This window comes from Diaphorina citri, unplaced genomic scaffold, assembly GCF_000475195.1.
Source record: "Diaphorina citri unplaced genomic scaffold, Diaci psyllid genome assembly version 1.1 scaffold293, whole genome shotgun sequence".
NCBI lineage: Eukaryota > Metazoa > Arthropoda > Insecta > Hemiptera > Psyllidae > Diaphorina > Diaphorina citri.
Genome location: NW_007377729.1, coordinates 212,021 through 233,918, shown reverse-complemented (window position 1 = coordinate 233,918; position 21,898 = coordinate 212,021). Strand labels below are relative to the sequence as shown.

The 21,898-nt window shown below is 37.8% G+C and overlaps 2 long non-coding RNA genes across 2 annotated transcripts; one reads left to right on the top strand and one right to left on the bottom strand.

Annotated features, from left to right (window-relative positions):
* Window positions 1-10,929: 10,929 nt before the first annotated feature.
* On the bottom strand, window positions 10,930-11,397 carry LOC113466565. The gene is made up of 2 exons (XR_003390929.1): window positions 11,355-11,397; window positions 10,930-11,066 (listed from the first exon to the last, which is right to left on the bottom strand). It is a non-coding gene; the product is annotated as an uncharacterized LOC113466565 (long non-coding RNA).
* On the top strand, window positions 10,974-20,708 carry LOC113466564. The gene is made up of 2 exons (XR_003390928.1): window positions 10,974-11,111; window positions 20,433-20,708. It is a non-coding gene; the product is annotated as an uncharacterized LOC113466564 (long non-coding RNA).
* Window positions 20,709-21,898: the final 1,190 nt, after the last annotated feature.

The window sequence follows — 21,898 nt, the reverse complement described above, 5'->3', positions numbered from 1 at the left end:
AATACCAATAAACAGGCAGAAAATTACTTCCAATGCGAATAAATTGTCAAAGGGAAAACTCCACCAAGTTTCGAACAAAGTAGTAATAACATCATTGAGAAAAAGTAATAAAAATTAAGAACCAAGTGACCATAAATCTATCCAGAATGGATCCATAAAAATTCCATTCCATCTTAAAACGCAAACAAGATACACATCATATCAGAAGCATCTATTGAACTCCACCAAGTTTCGAACAAAGTAGTAATAACATCATTGAGAAAAAGTAATAAAAATTAAGAACCAAGTGACCATAAATCTATCCAAAATGGATCCATAAAAATTCCATTCCATCTTAAAACGCAAACAAGATACACATCATATCATAAGCATCTATTATTGAAAAGAACTTGGTGTCTTGGTCTATGGTGATGGCGTTTCAGAATAAAACTACGACTGATTCACTCATTCCGTGGAATTTCTGGTTCTGATGACGTAGGGCGATTAAATAAACGCAGAATCTTCCAAAATGTCAAACTTATTAATAGAACCCTAGCAACGGCATGAAATAATTGAGGCAGAGGAAGATCGTTTGTAACTTGTAGCAAGCGGAATAATTTTTCATAGGGAGCTAAGAATTCTAAGATGCAGAGGCAGCAGAGAGTCCCTCAAATCATATAACTCAGAGTCGATTTTGCTCTGGGCAAAACTTTTCAATAGGAATACCTTGAGGCAAAGTACTCGGATCAGACCCGAAGTACCTTTTTGCCCTAGTTAGGTCATTTAATCGCTTGGAAAGTCCATTTAACCCTTCATGTAGGTAAATAAGGACTTCATTCTGAATACTAGAATAGTATACCTCCTTACGTATTTTACATCTATCTTGTGTGAAATATCAAAACACCACCGGATCAGCAAGGTCGTCTACTGAGAGAATCTGGTGCTTCTACTACTACCAGATATATCAGATGAGATCCAGTTCATGAACACAGCAACGCGTGCCAAACATATTTTCCAAAACACCTTACGAGACATCACGCGCAATGACGTCATACCAAATCTGAAATTCCTATTCACCTGGAGATGTAAAAGATCATCTTCAAGATTTGAAAAACGAAAAACAAGATGTTGAGCTGAATATGTATAATGGTAGATAGAGATTGAAGCAATGTAGTAGAGATAGTCGATAGACCGACAATAGGCAATTATGTATTCAGATTTCGCCCAACACAATTCGCACACATAAAAAATATTCGCAGGCACAACTTATCCAGTTTACATTATATGGGATATTTGAGATTTAGGATGCCAGGTTCTAGGAGTTAGGAGATGATCTAAGATTCTGGAAATTTTATGATCTAGGAATTCTAAGAATTACCTGCTGCTAGACAGGTAAGTAAGTAATTATTGCTCCCCGCTCACTTGAGTACTTTGAATAAACTTTCATCCGTCAGTACTTATGTTGAGATTTAGGATGCCAGGTTCTAGGAGTTAGGAGATGATCTAAGATTCTGGAAATTTTATGATCTAGGAATTCTAAGAATTACCTGGACAGGTAAGCAAGTAATTATTGCTCCCCGCTCACTTGAGTACTTTGAATAAACTTTCATCCGTCAGTACTTATTATAATTATCAGATTTAATTTCTTTTCTTTCATTACTTCAGAAAATAACACAAGAATAATGAATGGTTTTAGAAAAGCAATTTACTTTCTTAATGGTTTCACACTATAGCAATGCTCTTACCGTCTTCAATGAAAGTACCTACTTTCAGTATGTTAGACAAATTATCACATCATTTCTCTCTCGTTTGAGATGACATTGGATTCAAAACACCACATGACATGACTCACAAATCTTTGTCAGAAAAAATCATTACTAGAGCTGTATAGCTCCGCTATACTGTAGTAATAGAAAGTAAAAAACATCGTTTTAGCTTTGTGGTTTATGTAATTGGATTTCACAAACGCGTGCCAAACATATTTTCCAAAACACCTTACGAGACATCACGCGCAATGACGTCGTACCAAATCTGAAATTCCTATTCACCTGGTGATGTAAAAGATCATCCTCAAGATTTGAAAAACGAAAAACTAGAAGATGTTGAGCTGAATATGTAGAATGGTAGATAGAGATTGAAGCAATATAGTAGAGATAGTCGATAGTTTACATTCTGTGAAATTCCTATTCACCTGGTGATGTAAAAGATCATCCTCAAGATTTGAAAAACGAAAAACTAGAAGATGTTGAGCTGAATATGTAGAACGGTAGATAGAGATTGAAGAAATGTAGTAGAGATAGTCGATAGTTTACAATTTTACATTCTGCCTAGGAAAATAACTCCCATCTCAAATACAGTTTGTACGAATAGTGATACTACCTCATACCATACAGGTCTCATTTCGGAAACAACAAATCTCAGTTTCAATCCAGAATCCAATATTTTATAGATCCACTTTTGAAGAACGCGGAAGTTGGGATAGGTTTTGCTACAAAGATGATACACAGGTTTATCCACAAAATCAACAAAGATAATAAATCTAAAGTTACTGGCGGAAGTTGGGATAGGTTTTGCTACAAAGATGATACACAGGTTTATCCACAAAATCAACAAAGATAATAAATCTAAAGTTACTGGGATCAGGTTCAGATAAAACTAACGCATGACATAAGCAATGTCCAAATTTAAATCTAATCTCATGGTAATTCAATTGAAGATATAGAGAATGTAGTCGATGTGCATAGTCCATACCACAGTGAAGATGTACATTAGTTGACACTGGTAGGGAATTCGAAACTAGTTTCCAAGGTAGGGGTCATTTCAGACTTGGACCTAATGAGTTGATCAGGGTGAAGGTACCATAGAGTCTGGAAGAGTCTGGAATATTAAGGATATATGTATCTTTCTGATAATGTTATCTTGCCTGACCACGACATTTATGATTCAATCAGTTATCCTATTTGCAACTCATTACGCTACAAGTAATACATCCCTTCATATTGCCTACTCATTTTACAAATTTTACAATGAAAGATAAAATTCTTTGTGGTATGCTAAAATAAGCATAAAACACCTATAGCTAAGCATATTGTCGTAATAATCTGGGCAATGGTGGAATAATAATCTGGGGAATGGTGGTCGCTTGATAGTTCAACATGGGTCATCTATTAGTGCAACAGTTAGGTCACTGGTCTTATCAGTCAGGCTGAGTAGTGGTCAGACAGAACATGTAACACAGTCCCAGTAGTGCAGTTGCTAAGGTATTGGATTCATAACCAAGGGGACTCTGGGTCAAACCCTAGCAACGGCATGAAATAATTGAGGCAGAGGAAGATCGTTTGTAACTTGTAGCAAGCGGAATAATTTTTCATGGGGAGCTAATAATGCTAAGATGCAGAGGCAGCAGAGAGTCCCGCAAATCATATAACTCAGAGTCGATTTTGCTCCGGGCAAAACTTTTCCATAGGAATACCTTGAGGTAAAGTACTCGGATCAGACCCGAAGTACCTTTTTGCACTAGTTGGGTCATTTAATTGCTTGGAAAGTCCATTTAACCCTTCATGTAGGTAAATAAGGACTTCGTTCTGAACACTAGAATAGTATACCTCCCTAGGTATTTTACATCTACAAAGCACCGACAATAGGCAATTATGTATTCAGATTTCGCCCAACACAATTCGCATAAATAAAAAATATTCGCAGGCACAACTTATCCAGTTTATATTATATGGGATATTTGAGATTTAGGATGCCAGGTTCTAGGAGATGATCTAAGATTCTGGAAATTTTATGATCTAGGAATTCTAAGAATTACCTGTTGCTAGACAGGTAAGTAAGTAAGTAATTATTGCTCCCCGCTCACTTGAGTACTTTGAATAAACTTTCATCCGTCAGGACCGTCAGTACTTTTTTTTTTTTTTTTTTTTTTACTTAATAGGTAGGTAGGTAGGTAAGTAGGTACGTACACCTATGTACGTAGGTACCTAAGTATTTATTATACACACGATAAAAAATATTTAAAAATAATACCTGCAAGTTAAGGTAAGAAAGTTTATTTAAGTAGAAAAAGATTCACACGGTTGTTAACTTAGTGGAGAACTTTTTGGCGCTTCGTTTCCTCACAAAACTTCAAATTCACCAACCTCGAATGACCGCAAGCACGGTCAGTAGAATACTAAGAGAAGAGCTCAACACTCAACTGATAACACAGAGTTTCATATCACACTGAGCAACACACGAACTCGATGTAAATTCAACTGGTAACCAACCGAGTATAGAATTTTTTTCCTATAAAAAAAATATACTCAAAGTATGTACATGATTCAATTATGGGAGTAGTAGGGAGTTAATGAGGCAGGTAGTTATTTATTATTATTGTTTTTATATAAAAAACCCCATCCTTATATTCAAGGAGTACTTATCTATGTCTCCAATGAAAAATGGGTTTGGGTACTTTTTTGGTTGTTTAGGAGGGATGCAAAAAGGGGACTATAAACAGGGAGAACATTACTTTCCTTCCTGTAGCTCCCATAGGGTAAGGAAAGTAAAAAGCTGTCAGAGTAAACGGATGTAAGTGCAAACTGTCCGTAAATGTTTGCTTTCAAACCATCAACGTTGTTATGAATATTGTCATTGAAAAGTAAATGTTCATAACAGACATTGAGGAAATTGGAAGAAGGAAATACATACTCAAATATTTAAGAATGAAATACTGTTTAATCAGTTCAGAGCTTGAACATAAATAATACAAACGATGCATCTTATCTTATAATTTAATTTAGGTCCAATGACACGGTAACTGTCCTACAAATACAACTACACACAATGCACAAACATATATAATATTAATTGCAAATTACATACACTTGCGCAAGAAATACATAGGTACATACAATTACATACGAATATTTAATTCACTGCAAAAATTACATAGGTACATAGTACATACAATTACATACAAATGATTATTTCAGTGCAAAAAATACATACACCTAAGTAAACAATCATACAGTACAGCACATTCTTCGTTTTAATATGGTGTGGATATTTATACAAAGAGTTGAGTTATACAAAGCTGTTTATACACAGAGTTAAAAGATATAGGTAACTGACTGTGTAGATATTTATACAAAGAGTCAAGATATAGCCGACTGGTTGACCTACTAAAACTTAACACCCCTTATTCGACGTAAGTATGTATTATAACGATGCATCTTATCTTATAATTTAATTTAGGTCCAATGACACGGTAACTGTCCTACAAATACAACTACACACAATGCACAAACAAATAATATTAATTGCAAATTACATACACTTGCGTAAGAAATATATAGGTACATACAATCACATACGAATATTTAATTCACTGCAAAAATTACATAGGTACATAGTACATACAATTACATACAAATGTTTATTTCAGTGCAAAAAATACATACACCTAAGTAAACAATCATACAGTACAGCACATTCTTCGTTTTAATATGGTGTGGATATTTATACAAAGAGTTGAGTTATACAAAGCTGTTTATACATAGAGTTAAAAGATATAGGTAACTAACTGTGTAGATGTAGATATTTATACAAAGAGTCGAGATATAGCCGACTGGTTGACCTACTAAAACTTAACACCCTTTATTCGACGTAAGTATGTATCTACGTACGTCACACTGTTTACTATCTACATCACGTGGAAAAACATGCTCCCCTTCCTTTCCTGTAAATACGCGGCCACAACGGTGACCATAGTCCACAGTCGAGACCTTTTTGTGCAAGTGTAGAATGTACGAAAAACGTCCAAAAATGGGCTGATATAAAATCAACAGGGACTCGAAAAATTCCAAAGCAATGAGATCATGTCGTCAAAAATTTCAACATACGACCTTCTTAACATTAACACCAAAAGACGCTTTCAGAGTTGTTATTTCAAGGACTGTGTATAAGACGCCAAGTTTAGTTTAATCCTAAACAACACATACGTACTTGTACGCAAAAGGTTGTATATCTCATGGCAATAAGAAAGGGGCAGGCGAGTATGTATCCATTGACCATATTATGATCAAGGGCAGGGTCAAATACCTTTAGCAATGGACTTATCCACTGGTCTCATATGGTTTCGGCATACTATACATTTAACTTTACGGGTCCCTTTTTGAACGCTTTATTTGGTTTACCATCTCGTCAAAAATTTCAACATACGACCTTCTTAACATTAACACCAAAAGACGCTTTCAGAGTTGTTATTTCAAGGGCTGTGTATAAGACGCCAAGTTTAGTTTAATCCTAAACAACACATACTTGTACGCAAAAGGTTGTATACTATACGTATATCTCATGGCAATAAGAAAGGGGCAGGCGAGTATGTAATGTATCCATTGACCATATTATGATCAAGGGCAGGGTCAAATACCTTTAGCAATGGACTTATCCACTGATCTACAGTCTCATATGGTTTCGGCATACATTTAACTTTACGGGTCCCTTTTTGAACGCTTTATTTGGTTTACCATCTCATATTGAAATCCATGTTGGATCAGTTGATTCGTCAAAAAAAGTGTTTTCTGGTACCTACAAACTTTCTGTAAACTGTACATCCGAGGGATGAACACCAAAACAACATCATAGCTATTTTACATACTTCAAAATATTAACAAACTAGTGGTTGATCCGTCCTTTGTACGGGACCACCACACACACGCACACCACCACCACACCCACACACAAACACACCACACATCTATCACACACCACACGGTCGCGCTACGCGCTCCCTGACATATCCCACATTGCAGAATAATAGGCATAACTTTGAACCGCCGCCATATCAGGATGGAATGTGACAATTTTAAGTAGCCTATGTCACCCGGAGTACTTTTCTTAACAACCACGAAAAATTTCATCAAAATCGGTCGAGCTGTTTTTGCGTGAAAAGAGGACAACCAAAGGTCTATTTAGCGTGACAGACAGACATGCATACACACATCATACAGTTTATCAATTTTACAATCATGAGATCATGACATTGATTTTAAAATTGCGTTGGTTCCAGACACAGAAAGTAAGTAAGTATTGATTTTTCAATCCAAACACCCTCTGAACCTCTTTCTTTCTGAAGCCAACTGCGTACTTTGCACTTGACAAATATTTTGACATGATGACGTCACTTCTCGAGCTGCACTACTAATGGACAGACAATTCAACATTTTAATGAACATGTGATTTGTTTTCGGTAGTAAATGGAACCAAGGCGAGTGCAATGACCAGCACTACATCATGAGAGAAGGGAGATGACTAAAATGTCTTCCATGGTGATTCGGATCTTGACAAACACCCTGTCCCGTACTAACATCAGAACTTATAACTCAGCGCCAATCAAATGTCTCGTTCATCAACCTTGCCCGACTAGAATTCACATACAGGTTTGAACACTACTCTAGTATACGTATTATACTTATCTACTTAGTATACTTTAGCATATTATAATCTTGATTTTACTTTAGTTATAATCTTGATTCTAATCTCAATGTTGCCACCACCTCCTGTTTCATAGATATACAAAAGGCACCGACCTCGCGGTGGATAGACGCTCTAATCCTGACAAAGCCGCAAAGTAGTAAGGCGCGCGCCTAGTGAGTAGGAGAGCGCGGGTTCGATCTCAATCCTGCCGAGATGAGGCATTAGAGGAATAGCATACTATACTTCGCCAGTTGATGGTGCCACCGGATGTCGGGCTGACGTTCCAGGACCATACTGAAATAGTCTTCTAAACTGGTTCAACCTGATGGTTCTAACACCCGCATTTATGAACAAAAATCACCGCTTTCAAGTCAGACTGAAGAAAACTTTGGAAAAACAGATGTTTGGAATGGATACTTCAGTATTTTGTTCATAAATATGGCTGTAAGATTAGGGCATTATGGGGTCTAGGTCTACCCGGTGTGTCTATTTTATTTGAACACCCGATAGATGTCCAAGGCGTCTCCACTCATGATGACGTCACTTCTCGAGCTGCACTACTAATGGACAGACAATTCAACATTTTAATGAACATGTGATTTGTTTTCGGTAGTAAATCGAACCAAGGCGAGTGCAATGACCAGCACTACATCATGAGAGAAGGGAGATGACTAAATGTCTTCTAATCAGTAATATTTGAGTTATCACATGCAAATATCTCTTGAGAGATTCTCATGCGGTCAGAGTCTCTAATTTCTTCTCCAAATGAGAAAGATAAATTAGAAACCCTCCCGCATACAGTGTTTATCATTTCACTTGATTAGTTTTAATTGAAAAGTATCATTTGACTGTAGAAATTCATTGCAGCATAATTGTTCATGTCACCAATTCATCATAAGATGTTGTAATCATATCAACACTGTTACAAGGGAAGGGAGAGGAGATTGTTCGTGAAAATTTTTGAGAAGAATCTATATTAAATAGAATTGTGCCAAAACAAATTTGTCAATAGAAACAACTGTCGGTCACTGGTCAAAAGATCACAGCTACAGGCAATCACACAAGTTGATACTGTGTCGTTTTGGCAATCCGTAATTTGGATAGTCCGTCATTAAATCATTTGACTGTAGAAATTCATTGCAGCATAATTGTTCATGTCACCAATTCATCATAAGATGTTGTAATCATATCAACACTGTTACAAGAGAAGGGAGAGAAGATTGTTCGTGATAAATTTTGAGAAGATTCTATATTAAATAGAATTGTGCCAAAACAAATTTGTCAATAGAAACAACTGTCGGTCACTGGTCAAAAGATCACAGCTACAGGCAATCACATCACAAGTTGATACTGTGTCGTTTTGGCAACGCGTAATTTGGATAGTCCGTCATTAAATGTTAATACGGGGAGCAGGACAATAGACCATGTGAAATACCTTGGGCGGAAGCTATCAAAGATTTCCACAACCAGTCCAAAGTAGTCCGAACAAGACTTGTATCTCAACAAAGAATTCTACTACCAGTACTAACTAGTCGTTCCAATATACTACTCCTCAGTCCTCATCCTACTCAATCAAAATATAACAAAAGACATGGAACATCTCATCACTAGCCCCGGATAACATAAACACTATTGAGTCAAATCAAATGCATTGACAATTTATGACCTTACAAAGGCAATCACTCAATTAGGTACTCTCACTTGTATCTCAACAAAGAATTCTACTACCAGTACTAACTAGTCGTTCCAATATACTACTCCTCAGTCCTCATCCTACTCAATCAAAAGATAACAAAAGACATGGAACATCTCATCACTGGCCCCGGATAACATAAACACTATTGAGTCAAATCAAATGCATTGACAATTTATGACCTCACAAAGGCAATCACTCAATTAGGTACTCTCCATTTAACACGTTTCTTGTCAGCAGACAACGGTACAGGCTGTAAACAAAATGAGACACCTTATGTAGCAGCAGAATCGTAACCTGTATTCATAAGTATCGGTTTAAATTGGAAAATAATGTTTCTGGTTTCTTTGATAATTATCAAATTATAATTTGTCACAGGCAGTAAAGACGAAGTATGTGCCTAGAGTTCCCGAGAATCCAAAGGAAAATAATACTATCAATACCAATAAACGGGCAGAAAATTACTTCCAATGCGAATAAATTGTCAAAGGGAAAACTCCAACAAGTTTCTAGGAAAATAACTCCCATCTCAAATACAGTTTGTACGAATAGTGATACTACCTCATACCATACAGGTCTCATTTCGGAAACAACAAATCTCAGTTTCAATCCAGAATCCAATATTTTATAGATCCACTTTTGAAGAACGCGGAAGTTGGGATAGGTTTTGCTACAAAGATGATACACAGGTTTATCCACAAAATCAACAAAGATAATAAATCTAAAGTTACTGGGACCAGGCTCAGATAAAACTAACGCATGACATAAGCAATGTCCAAATTTAAATCTAATCTCATGGCATGAGTGCATGACATAATGGTCTGATCCCATGGGAACAAAATTCCAGGCAGAATTCCGGGTAATTGGGATCAACCTGATTGACCACTTTAACCAAATACCTGACCACGACATTTATGATTCAATCAGTTATCCTATTTGCAACTCATTACGCTACAAGTAATACATCCCTTCATATTGCCTACTCATTTTACAAATTTTACAATGAAAGATAAAATTCTTTGTGGTATGCTAAAATAAGCATAAAACACCTATAGCTAAGCATATTGTCGTAATAATCTGGGGAATGGTGGAACCTGACCACGACATTTATGATTCAATCAGTTATCCTATTTGCAACTCATTACGCCACAAGTAATACATCCCTTCATATTGCCTACTCAGTTTACAATGAAAGATAAAATTCTAAGCATATTTGAAGGAACGAAAAGTGACCATAGATATGAAATCATTGCTTTCTGAGGAGCCTGCATGCCCAGTACAGTTTTCTACACTTTGGGCCCTGCTACAATATTTGAAGGAACGAAAAGTGACCATAGATATGAAATCATTGCTTTCTGAGGAGCCTGCATGCCCAGTAGTCCCAGTACAGTTTTCTCTGTGACTTGTGTGGAGTGGAAGGAACTCTGAGGTAAGCACATCACAATCTCCTCACCATTACAAAGTACAAATAATTACACAACCCACGCCAAGGTTCCAAGTTACAATCACAAGTATGAAACTGCAGCAAGTGCTATTTTTTATTGGCGATGTTTTGACTGACCACAGGCACATTAAAAAGTTTTTCAATGCCCAAGAAGTAGTTTCCTCACTACATTGCATTTGATTTAACAAGGTTAGCTGTTTAGGCAAAACAAGATAGCAAACTTACATAAAGTTCAGTTAAAAAATGGTACCTACAGTAAGTACTTACCTACTTATAATTCATACACATATACCTACTAGTAAAAAAAAAGTTAAACTTACCTAATTGTCAAGATAGCGGAAATTTTCACCCAAAATCTGCTTCAAATATGATGGGAATCCTTTAGACTTGAATCTGAATCTGGTTTTCAAGGTAGATGAGTGAATGATGTATATTTTTCACAGCAAATATTCCAACAAAGAAATGGATTTTTACTAGATATATTTTGCTGACCTAATTTTAGGTAGAAAGATTAAAATGGAAAAATTAAAACTCTAGGTAGGTATGATGTTCTTGGCAGGTAGAACTAAAAAAAGTGTGAGGTAAAATCTACATTGAACTTGAAAAAGCACTTACTACAAAATGTTCATGACAAAAATAATACAGGCATGATTAAAGAGAAAATTGTCAATATGAGGTAACTGTTGAAATGTTCATGTCTTTTTTCCGAAATGCTGGAATAAAGTAGAAATTAGAAAATCTTGGAAAAATTAGAAAAAGTAAAATAGGTAAGTAACTCACACTTCACTCTTTACCTACTCTTTCACTCCGTGTTGATCTGTTGAATGGGGAATTGGGGAATGGGCAATGGGGGTGATAAGTTTTGTTTGTTCCTGACCACAATCGAGTTACTGTGCCCTTTTAATCTGGATCATTGGTGTTGCAGAAGTGTCCAATAAGTATCGCCTTCATCTAGCATACTTACCACCTAGCTATAATAACATTGAGGAGCATTATAATTCAGCAAAGTAGGGGAGAAAAGTGATTTTAGACTACTGACCACAATCGAGTTACTGTGCCCTTTTAATCTGGATCATTGGTGTTGCAGAAGTGTCCAATAAGTATCGCCTTCATCTAGCATACCACCTAGCTAGAATAACATTGAGGAGCATTATGATTCAGCAAAGTAGGGGAGAAAAGTGATTTTAGACCCATGAAAAGTACAAATCTATGAAAGGATTGATGTTGGAGGGAGATCTTTGGAATTATTTTTTTTTAACAACTATCAACGCATTCGCGGATTCTCATATTCGAATCTATGTTATCAAAGGTTAAACGCCAAATTGGTCCTGTCTTCCTTCTCTCTTCGCTTTCGGGACGATAAGACCTTAGCAGTTACAGTTCCCTCTATCAAACCTCTTAAAAAATAATACATATTAATAAAATTATTTAAAAAAAGAAAAGAAATGATGGTTGCTTACTTGAGTCAGGTTAGGAAGGGGTAAACGCCTGCCCTTGCAGATGATAGATGATATTAACACCAACACAAGCAAACAGTTCAAAAGTGAAAATTTCGATTATTTCAAGCAAGATGAATCATTAATATGTTGGAATGTACGAAAACAAAACCTGGAAATAGGATTAATACGATGACTAAACGGTTTTCCCTCGGTAATCCGGTATGTAACAATTAAACCATCAGGTACTCGTTCATAATACGAGAGCAAGTCGCCTAAGCCTAACCACATATACGAGACTTGAGACTCGGGTTTCCTACAGTATGCACCAGGAAGTAGCTATTACCTCAACTAAGCGCAATGCGAGCCCGCTAGCCAAGAAGCAGCACGGTGATAGGTAACACCGCTCATTTCCATACCGGGTTCCTCAGAGATAGGAATTCTGACGCAGAATTTCCACTCGGAAATTCCTATCGTGGGTTTTCCACAAGATCAACTATCGACTACCACAAATCAACTATCGAGGGGATTGAAGCACAGTAGCTTCTTGCTTCAAAAGTTACAGAGTCATCCATCCAGAATCCAGACATTTTCTGGCTTCAGATTTTGCGAATGAGGAATCGGTATGATATCGGCGCATTGACAAACGCCCATGGTATCTACTACGTTAATATGTATTTCATTTGACACCACATTCCACACTGCAATTACTGGACTCAATCCCATTTGCAATATTACTGGACTTGTTCTCAATCAATCAACTTTATGACTAGCCATGACTCATACATTCCTACTGGTTCTCTAAAGCTCATCATAAGGAGAAGGTTCTTCGGGTGATATCATATCATTCTATCATATTAACAGTGTAGCTTTTTTTCTTCAAATTAAATTGATCCCAAGGGCAAGGCAATGCCCAATCCCTTGACAAATGGAGTGTGCCTGAAGGCATGTGATGTGTTCCAATCCACTCGACCCCATTAAACCTCCTCCTTTTCCTTCTTTTAATGTCCGATTTGAACTTCCACCATAGTGTTACAACGTTACAATCTACGGTACAAGAGACCGATTCAAAATCCCGTTCCGTTATCAGCTGCACTTATAAAGCCTGGGAGTATAGATAAGAAGGAGGCTAACAATAAACAACAGTTCTGACACACAAGTAATGCAAATTGCGATCTAGGATGACAATGCCTCCAAGTGAAAGTGTACAGATAAGAGAAGATCGAACATCAAGAATTTGAGTACAAAATCAGTGTTGAGATGTTTTTCAGTGCGGAAGTTAACATATCCATTGAAGCGGGAATGAATTAAATATAACAAATTAGTTTCTATTGTTCAAATAAGTAAATAAAACACAAGATTTAATTGATAAACATTGAAGAAAGAAGGCAAGTAATAAATAACATCAGTGATAGACGGGCTAAATGGATCGGACACAATCTAAGACATGAAGGAATGCTGCTAACACTCATTGAAGGAATGGTTGAAGGAACTAATCAACGCGGGAGACCCAGGAAAGAGTACATTAGAGATGTGGAGACCGATATGGGATGCCAGAACTACATGGAGCTGAAGCGACTAGCTCAAAATCGGAATGAATGGAGGAGAAGAACTAAACTGCTGCTGCCAACCAATCGCCAGATTGTAACCTAAAAGAGAGAGATCTGTCACTGCTAAACACACACAGAACGTACGAACCGAATCTTAAGAAGTAAGGACAACGTTTAACATTCGGCTTCAATGCCAGCCTATCCTTGGCCTTTAGATTAGGACCCGTCCTTCCAGTGAGTCAAATATGGCGAGAGACTTCTACATACTCGTATTATGTCCTGGGTATAACTATAACTAGTAGCCAACTAACCACCCTTCCCACTACCACATTAGTCATCCTACATCACCTACACCCAGTCTCTCAAACTCCATAATGGATTTTCTTGAACTAGATGAACCGAAGGGATTGGCGATTTGGAAAGTAGTTATTCTTACTTCTTAATACCTTACTATACAAAGAACAAGTCCCCAAAAAAAACAACCCTTTAATTTTCCGAAGTATTTGTGAGCACACTTTGGATCCCAAGGGCAAGGCAATGCCGAATCCCTTGACAAATGGAGTGTGCCTGAAGGCATGTGATGTGTTCCAATCCACTCGACCCTATTAAACCTCCTCCTTTTCCTTCTTTTAATGTCCGATTTGAACTTCCACCATAGTGTTGCAACGTTACAATCTACGGTACAAGGGACCGATTCAAAATCCCGTTCCGTTATCAGCTGCACTTATAAAGCCTCGGAGTATAGATAAGAAGGAGGCTAACAATAAACAACAGTTCTGACACACAAGTAATGCAAATGGCGATCTGTCCTGGGTATAACTATAACTAGTAGCCAACTAGCCACCCTCTCCACTACCACATTAGTCATCCTACACCTACACCCAGTCTCTCAAACTTCATAATGGATTTTCTTGAACTGGATGAACCGAAAGGATTGGCGATTTGGAAAGTAGTTATTCTTACTACCTTACTATACAAAGAACAATTCCCTAAAAAAAAACAACCCTTCCATTATTCCGAAGTATTTGTGAGCACAAATAAGAGAAGATCGGACAAAGAACATCAAGAATTTGAGTAAAAAATCAGTGTTGAGATGTTTTTCAGTGCGGAAGTTAACATATCCATAGGAGTATGTGCAAGTACGAGATCATCCTCAGTTACCTCCGTCTTAATAAGAGAAGATCGGACAAAGAACATCAAGAATTTGAGTAAAAAATCAGTGTTGAGATGTTTTTCAGTGCGGAAGTTAACATATCCATTGAAGCGGGAATGATTAAATTATAACAAATTAGTTTCTACTGTTCAAATAAGTAAATAAAATACAAGATTTAATTGATAAACATTGAAGAAAGAGGGCAAGTAATAAATAACATCAGTGCAAGACGGGCTAAATGGATCGGACACAATCTAAGACATGAAGGAATGCTGCTAACACTCATTGAAGGAATGGTTGAAGGAACTAATCAACGCGGGAGACCCAGGAAAGAGTACATAAGAGATGTGGAGACCGAATGACCGATATGGGATGCCAGAACTACATGGAGCTGAAACGACTAGCTCAAAATCGGAATGAATGGAGAAGAACTAAACTGCTGCTGCCAACCAATCGCCAGATTGTAACCTAAGAGAGAGAGATCTGTCACTGCTAAACACACACAGAACGTACAAACTGAATCTTAAGAAGTAAGGACAACGTTTAACATTTGGCTTCAATGCCAGCCTATCCCTGGCCTTTAGATTAGGACCCGTCCTTTCAGTGAGTCAAATATGGCGAGAGACTTCTACATACTCGTATTATGTCCTGGGTATAACTATAACTAGTAGCCAACTAGCCACCCTCTCCACTACCACATTAGTCATCCTACACCTACACCCAGTCTCTCAAACTTCATAATGGATTTTCTTGAACTGGATGAACCGAAAGGATTGGCGATTTGGAAAGTAGTTATTCTTACTACCTTACTATACAAAGAACAATTCCCTAAAAAAAAACAACCCTTCCATTATTCCGAAGTATTTGTGAGCACAATTTGGAGTATGTGCAAGTACGAGATCATCCTAAGTTACCTCCGTCTTATGCCCAATATTTTGTCACAAGTTAGTCCCAATATTAGAACCACAATAGACATCTTTGGGAGACAGATGGTGATTCGGATCTTGACAAACACCCTGTCCCGTACTAACATCAGAACTTATAACTCAGCGCCAATCAAATGTCTCGTTCATCAACCTTGCCCGACTAGAATTCACATACAGGTTTGAACACTACTCTAGTATACGTATTATACTTATCTACTTAGTATACTTTAGCATACAATCTTGATTTTACTTTAGTATAATCTTGATTCTAATCTCAATGTTGCCACCACCTCCTGTTTCATAGATATACAAAAGGCACCGACCTCGCGGTGGATAGACGCTCTAATCCTGACAAAGCCGCAAAGTAGTAAGGCGCGCGCCTAGTGAGTAGGAGAGCGCGGGTTCGATCTCAATCCTGCCGAGATGAGGCATTAGAGGAATAGCATACTATACTTCGCCAGTTGATGGTGCCACCGGATGTCGGGCTGACGTTCCAGGACCATACTGAAATAGTCTTCTAAACTGGGGTTTGTTTATTTCGAAAAAAGGTTTTTTTTTTTTTTTTTTCATTCTCATAATATTATCATTCTAACCTTCTTCCAACTTTTCAGAGGCATTGAAATTGTTTGATTGGCGTTAAAAGTTCTGCACTTTAGGGGGGGGGGGCGAGGGGGCCCGGCCCGCTCCCTTCAGCCTTCATTTTTGCTTCTTTCCTTTTAGTGGGACTCCGAAAATTTGGAGCGTCCCCTCCGGTACATTACTCTTTGGACTCTTGGGCCCCTTTGTATAAAATCCTGTGGGTATACGGCCCTGTTTAAAGGTGTAATCCGTTTTGTATCCGAATAAACAAGGCACTCGTTGAAGTCCCAGGACTAGCTTATTCGGGTAGGTCTCCTAATTCAAGGCTTTCTGTTAAGTCAGAAATAATAAAATACCTAGATCGCAAAACAGTCATAAAATTCTCAAGCATTTGGAAGCCAATAGGTATACCTAATACCTACCAGTAATCTCACTCGTTTAATGGTCAAGAAGAATAAACTTCACTAGAGCAAGCTTCAAATGACCAGCTTATATCTATGTACCTACCTATTAATAGCATAGATAGGTACCTAACTCTATAGATATAATGGCACTAGGTAACTACCAGTAGATAGTAGATGGTGTGTACCATGCTCCATGCAGCATGGTCATATAAACCTCTTGCACAACAGGTGGCTAAAGGTTTCAAGGTTTGAGACTGAAAACTGATTACCGACTCTTGTGAAATGCTTGTCTTGAGCATTTTATTCGCCAAGCTAAATAAAATAACCTTACCTACCTATGTACAATATAAAATTTAATATCTCTACAATTTACGCTAATCGTAGTTAGATTCTAGACTAGACAAGCTTGTTTGTGTTGATAGAGGCTTAAAAATAAAGAGGTAGGTACGTCTCTGTAAACTGCTAAGGTCTTGAGTGGCTGGGGTTTCACCCTCCATTTGGTGAGAAGCTACCCGCTCGGCCGCCGCCTCACACGAACCTCACCCAGTCTGTTTGAGGCCGGTAAAAGACAGGATCACGCGACTGTCCAGATGGTCACCCATCCAGATACCATTCGGACCACGCACAACGTTGCTTAACTTCAGTGATCGACAACTGGCGTAATGAACGTGCTATCGCGGCTGGCTTTCTCATCTCCTTTATTTATCGTAGCCCCATAGGTACCTTACATGTTGCCCGCAAGACTGTAATACATAGTTCCAGGTTCACATCACAATATTATTTGAGTAGGTACCTATAGCAACTGGATCGACAGCATCTCTACCTTTCAATACATACCTATTGAGAATGTAAGAAACCATTGTACCCAGATTAACGGTCAATATATCATTATCACTATCATTAGCAAATAATCGAATACTCAGCAGGGAAATCAGGACATCACCTAGCAAATATTTCACCAAGACAAGTACAAGATAGGTACCATGACTACAATACCAGAGATTAGTTCTAATATCTTCACAATACAAACGATTAGATTAGTAGATATTCCCCTCCCCCCCAACCCCAGCCCTTCCACCCAACCACAACTCTTCCCCCCAACCACAGCTCTTCCACCCAACCACAACTCTTCCTCCCAACCACAACTCTTCCACCCAACCACAACTCTTCCTCCCAACCACAACTCTTCCACCCAACCACAGCTCTTCCACCCAACCACAGCTCTTCCACCCAACCACAGCTCTTCCACCCAACCACAGCTCTTCCACCCAACCACAGCTCTTCCACCCAACCACAGCTCTTCCACCCAACCACAGCTCTTCCACCCAACCACAGCTCTTCCACCCAACCACAGCTCTTCCACCCAACCACAGCTCTTCCACCCAACCACAGCTCTTCCACCCAACCACAGCTCTTCCACCCAACCACAGCTCTTCCACCCAACCACAACTCTTCCTCCCAACCACAACTCTTCCACCCAACCACAGCTCTTCCACCCAACCACAGCTCTTCCACCCAACCACTTTTCAAATTTGGTAGGTTACTAAGGAACTTTTAAAACCAACTCTTTTAGGTAAATAATAATGAACTTGTACTTTGACTTTCAGGTATTCAGCTGCATAAGTCAAGATAGGATATCACTTTTGATCTCATTACTACTCATTAGCATTAGGCAGGGACTTCGAATAAAATCGAACAGTTTAGACACCCTGTGCATAAAATGATAAACCAGCTCATAGTGCACACTGTATTTTAACAAAGTGACAACATGATGGGGTATTTATTATGATGATAATGGTCTATGGTACAAAGTCCCTGATATTTATAGTCATTGTTTGCTTTTCTCACAAAAGAAATTTCATTCTAGTGTAAGCTCACAGATATAGCTCACTATCAGAGGAGCTTAATAGTTGGGAACTTTTAACCGGGTTAATTTTATTTCTCTGAATAAGAATTATTAATACAATGATTATAAATAAGTATTTAGGTTCTTTGATAGGTATCAAAATATTGTGAAATGCAAAGTACTCAAAGTAGATGCTAATGATGCTTTTAGGAAAGGCTAAAGTTAGATCAATACAGAAGGAATAGATGCAAGAAGCAATGATTGACTAATTGAGAAATAAATAGGTTGAATCATAGATCTGGGTGTTGTTAGTAGACTCAAAGTAGATGCTAATGATGCTTTTAGGAAAGGCTAAAGTTAGATCAATACAGAAGGAATAGATGCAAGAAGCAATGATTGACTACCTACTTGAGAAACAAATAGGTTGAATCATAGATCTGGGTGTTGTTAGTACTTTAGAAGTCGTAGAAGAAAAAGAAAAATTCTCTAGTTCCTCATTTTTTCTGCTCTTTGACTTTGAAAACTCACCTGAGTCAGCGCAACTGCTCTATTCGCTTTAACAAGAGCTAGTAGCTAGTTACCGTCACGAAGAGTAACTAAGGGAATATGGGGGAATTAAGAACAGGGTAGGTACACTTTTATTTCTGATACAAGTAAGAATTATTTCTGAAAGGCTTTAAGTAAATAAGTACCTACTCAATCAAATTTCTTTCTCAGGATGATTATTATTGATGCACAAGCTCACAGAGCAAGGTTAGGAAATGTTACGAAAGGCACATTACGTAACTAAGGGAATATGGGGGAATTAAGAACAGGGTAGGTACACTTTTATTTCTGATACAAGTAAGAATTATTTCTGAAAGGCTTTAAATAAGTACTCAATCAAATTTCTTTCTCGGGATGATTATTATTGATGCACAAGCTCACAGAGCAAGGTTAGGAAATGTTACGGAAGGCACATTAAGAGAACATCTTAAGGTGATCAACTTCTCGACATACCTACCGAAACCGGAGGGAAGGACCTCTTCCATCCCCGGCGAATGGCAATTTTTTTTCTCTTTAAAGAAGAAAAAAGAACTGAAACCAGTATAACAATTTAATAGGTTTGATAGAGGGAACTGTAACTCTTAAGGTCTTATCGTCCCGAAATCGAAGAGAGAAGGAAAACAGGATTGGAGAAAGCCAGCCGTTCCGAGAACGAACATTATCCGTTCAGGATGAAATACGCCCCGGGCGGGAAGCGAACCCGCGGCCTAGCGCTTGCAAAGCAGACGCTCTACCAACCAAGCTAACTAGGCTGGCTGGTGGAGATGACAAAAATCTCATCATACAGTTCCCTAAGATTTGGCAAATATGTGCACGTAACAAGACATTACGTATGTTTTTACTCTACATCCGAATACCCTAAAGATCTGAAGCGTTCAGGATGAAAAATGCCCCCGGGCGGGAAGCGAACCCGCGGCCTAGCGCTTGCAAAGCAGACGCTCTACCAACCAAGCTAACCAGGCTGGCTGGTGGAGATGACAAAAGTCTCATCATACAGTTCCCTAAGATTTGGCAATTATGTGCACGTAACAAGACAGATGTTTTTACTCTACATCCGAAGAGCCGAAGACCCTAAAGATCAGAAGAGGTGATAAGAATTGTTTATCAGTCTGAAAGTTATCACTAAGATAATGGTAATACAGTACGAACCTTCACGTGTTCAGCTCTGAGTCAAGAGTATCTTGGTTCGAACTTTATTTCTTTATCGGTCTTCATTCGCGAGGGAAAAACGGACAGGCTATTTTCCTTTTCTTTAAATTTTCTATTTTTTTCAGTTTCTTTAAATTTCAATGGAAAATAAAAAAATAATAAAAAAAAAATACTTTGGATAATGTAGGTACTTTATTAATTAAATTTTTAGTTATTTTTGCTGACCTAATTTTAGGTAGAAAGATTAAAATGGAAAATTAAAACTCTAGGTACCTAGGTATGATGTTCTTGGCAGGTAGAACTAAAAAGTGTGAGGTTAAAATCTACATTGAACTTGAAAAGCACTGACTACAAAATGTTCATTTCAAAAATGATACAGGTATGATTAAAGAGAAATTGTCAATATGAGGTAACTGTTGAAATTTTCATGTCTTTTTTCCGAAATGCTGGAATAAAGTAGGTAGAAAATCTTGGAAAAATTAGAAAAAAGTAAAATAGGTAAGTAACTCACACTCACACTTCACTATACTTCACTCTTTCACTCCGTGTTGAATGGGGGTGATAAGTTTTGTTTGTTCACTTCACAGTGTTGCATTGTTGCAAGATGTATTTATATTTCCTCCAGATACGGGCTAAAATCCTCCAGATTTTTTACTACGGGGGGGACCGCCACTTTCCAGAGCCTTATTTTTCGTTCAAATTATTCAAATATATAACTGCACATTGATATCAGGATTTTTACTTTTTTTTGTGGAGGAGATAAAACCATGGACGATTAAAAAAAATCAGCTAGGAGTTTGAAATTTTCAATTTTACGGCCAAAAATCCTATATTCCTAATGCGAAACAGATGGTGGATTTTTTTTTCTAACGTCATCTTCGGTGAGATAGGCAAGTTTAGTCCGCTATTTTGAAAATTTTCCCCCTTAGTAATTTATTTTTCTCCAGAAGTTGAAACATCTCAATCTGGAGGCAAACCGGCAAACGTCTATATCGTATCCTGTCTTCCTTCTCTCTTCGATTTCGGGACGATAAGACCATAGCAGTTACAGTTCCCTCTGTTAAACCTCTTAAAAAAAAAAAATCCTCCAGAAGTTGAACCTTCTCAATCTGGAGGCAAACGTCTATATCTGGAGGAGTTCATCTAAATCTGGCAACATTGTATTCTAAATGAAGAGGTCAATGCGCTTTTAGTACTGGTGCTGCTACCTGTTGACGGAATTTGAAAGTCACATGAAATATCCAAGTGGTCACGGAGGACTTTTAGTACTGGTGCTGCTACCTGTTGACGAAATTTGAAAGTCACATGAAATATCCAAGTGGTCACGGAGGAGTGGATAGTAAGTGCAAGTGCGAATGTAAAAGTGGAGCCCAGATTTCGAGCCTTCAAGGCACATTGCATACTCGAAATAGGAGTGGATGTGGATAGTAAGTGCGAATGTAAAAGTGGAGCCCAGATTTCGAGCCTTCAAGGCACATTGCATACTCGAAATAAAAAACAGGCGTCCATTCAAATATGACGAAACTTTAATAAAATAGTCATATGTTGCACTCATTGTATTTGCATACCTACCTACATTACCTACCTTCCTACCTAATATTAGCAGTAGAGCAATTTGATTCTCCTCCGATAAAAACCAGTTTGTTTATTTCGAAAAAAGGATTTTTTTTTCATTCTCATAATACTATCATTCTAACCTTCTTCCATCTTTTCAAAGGCATTGAAATTGTTTGAT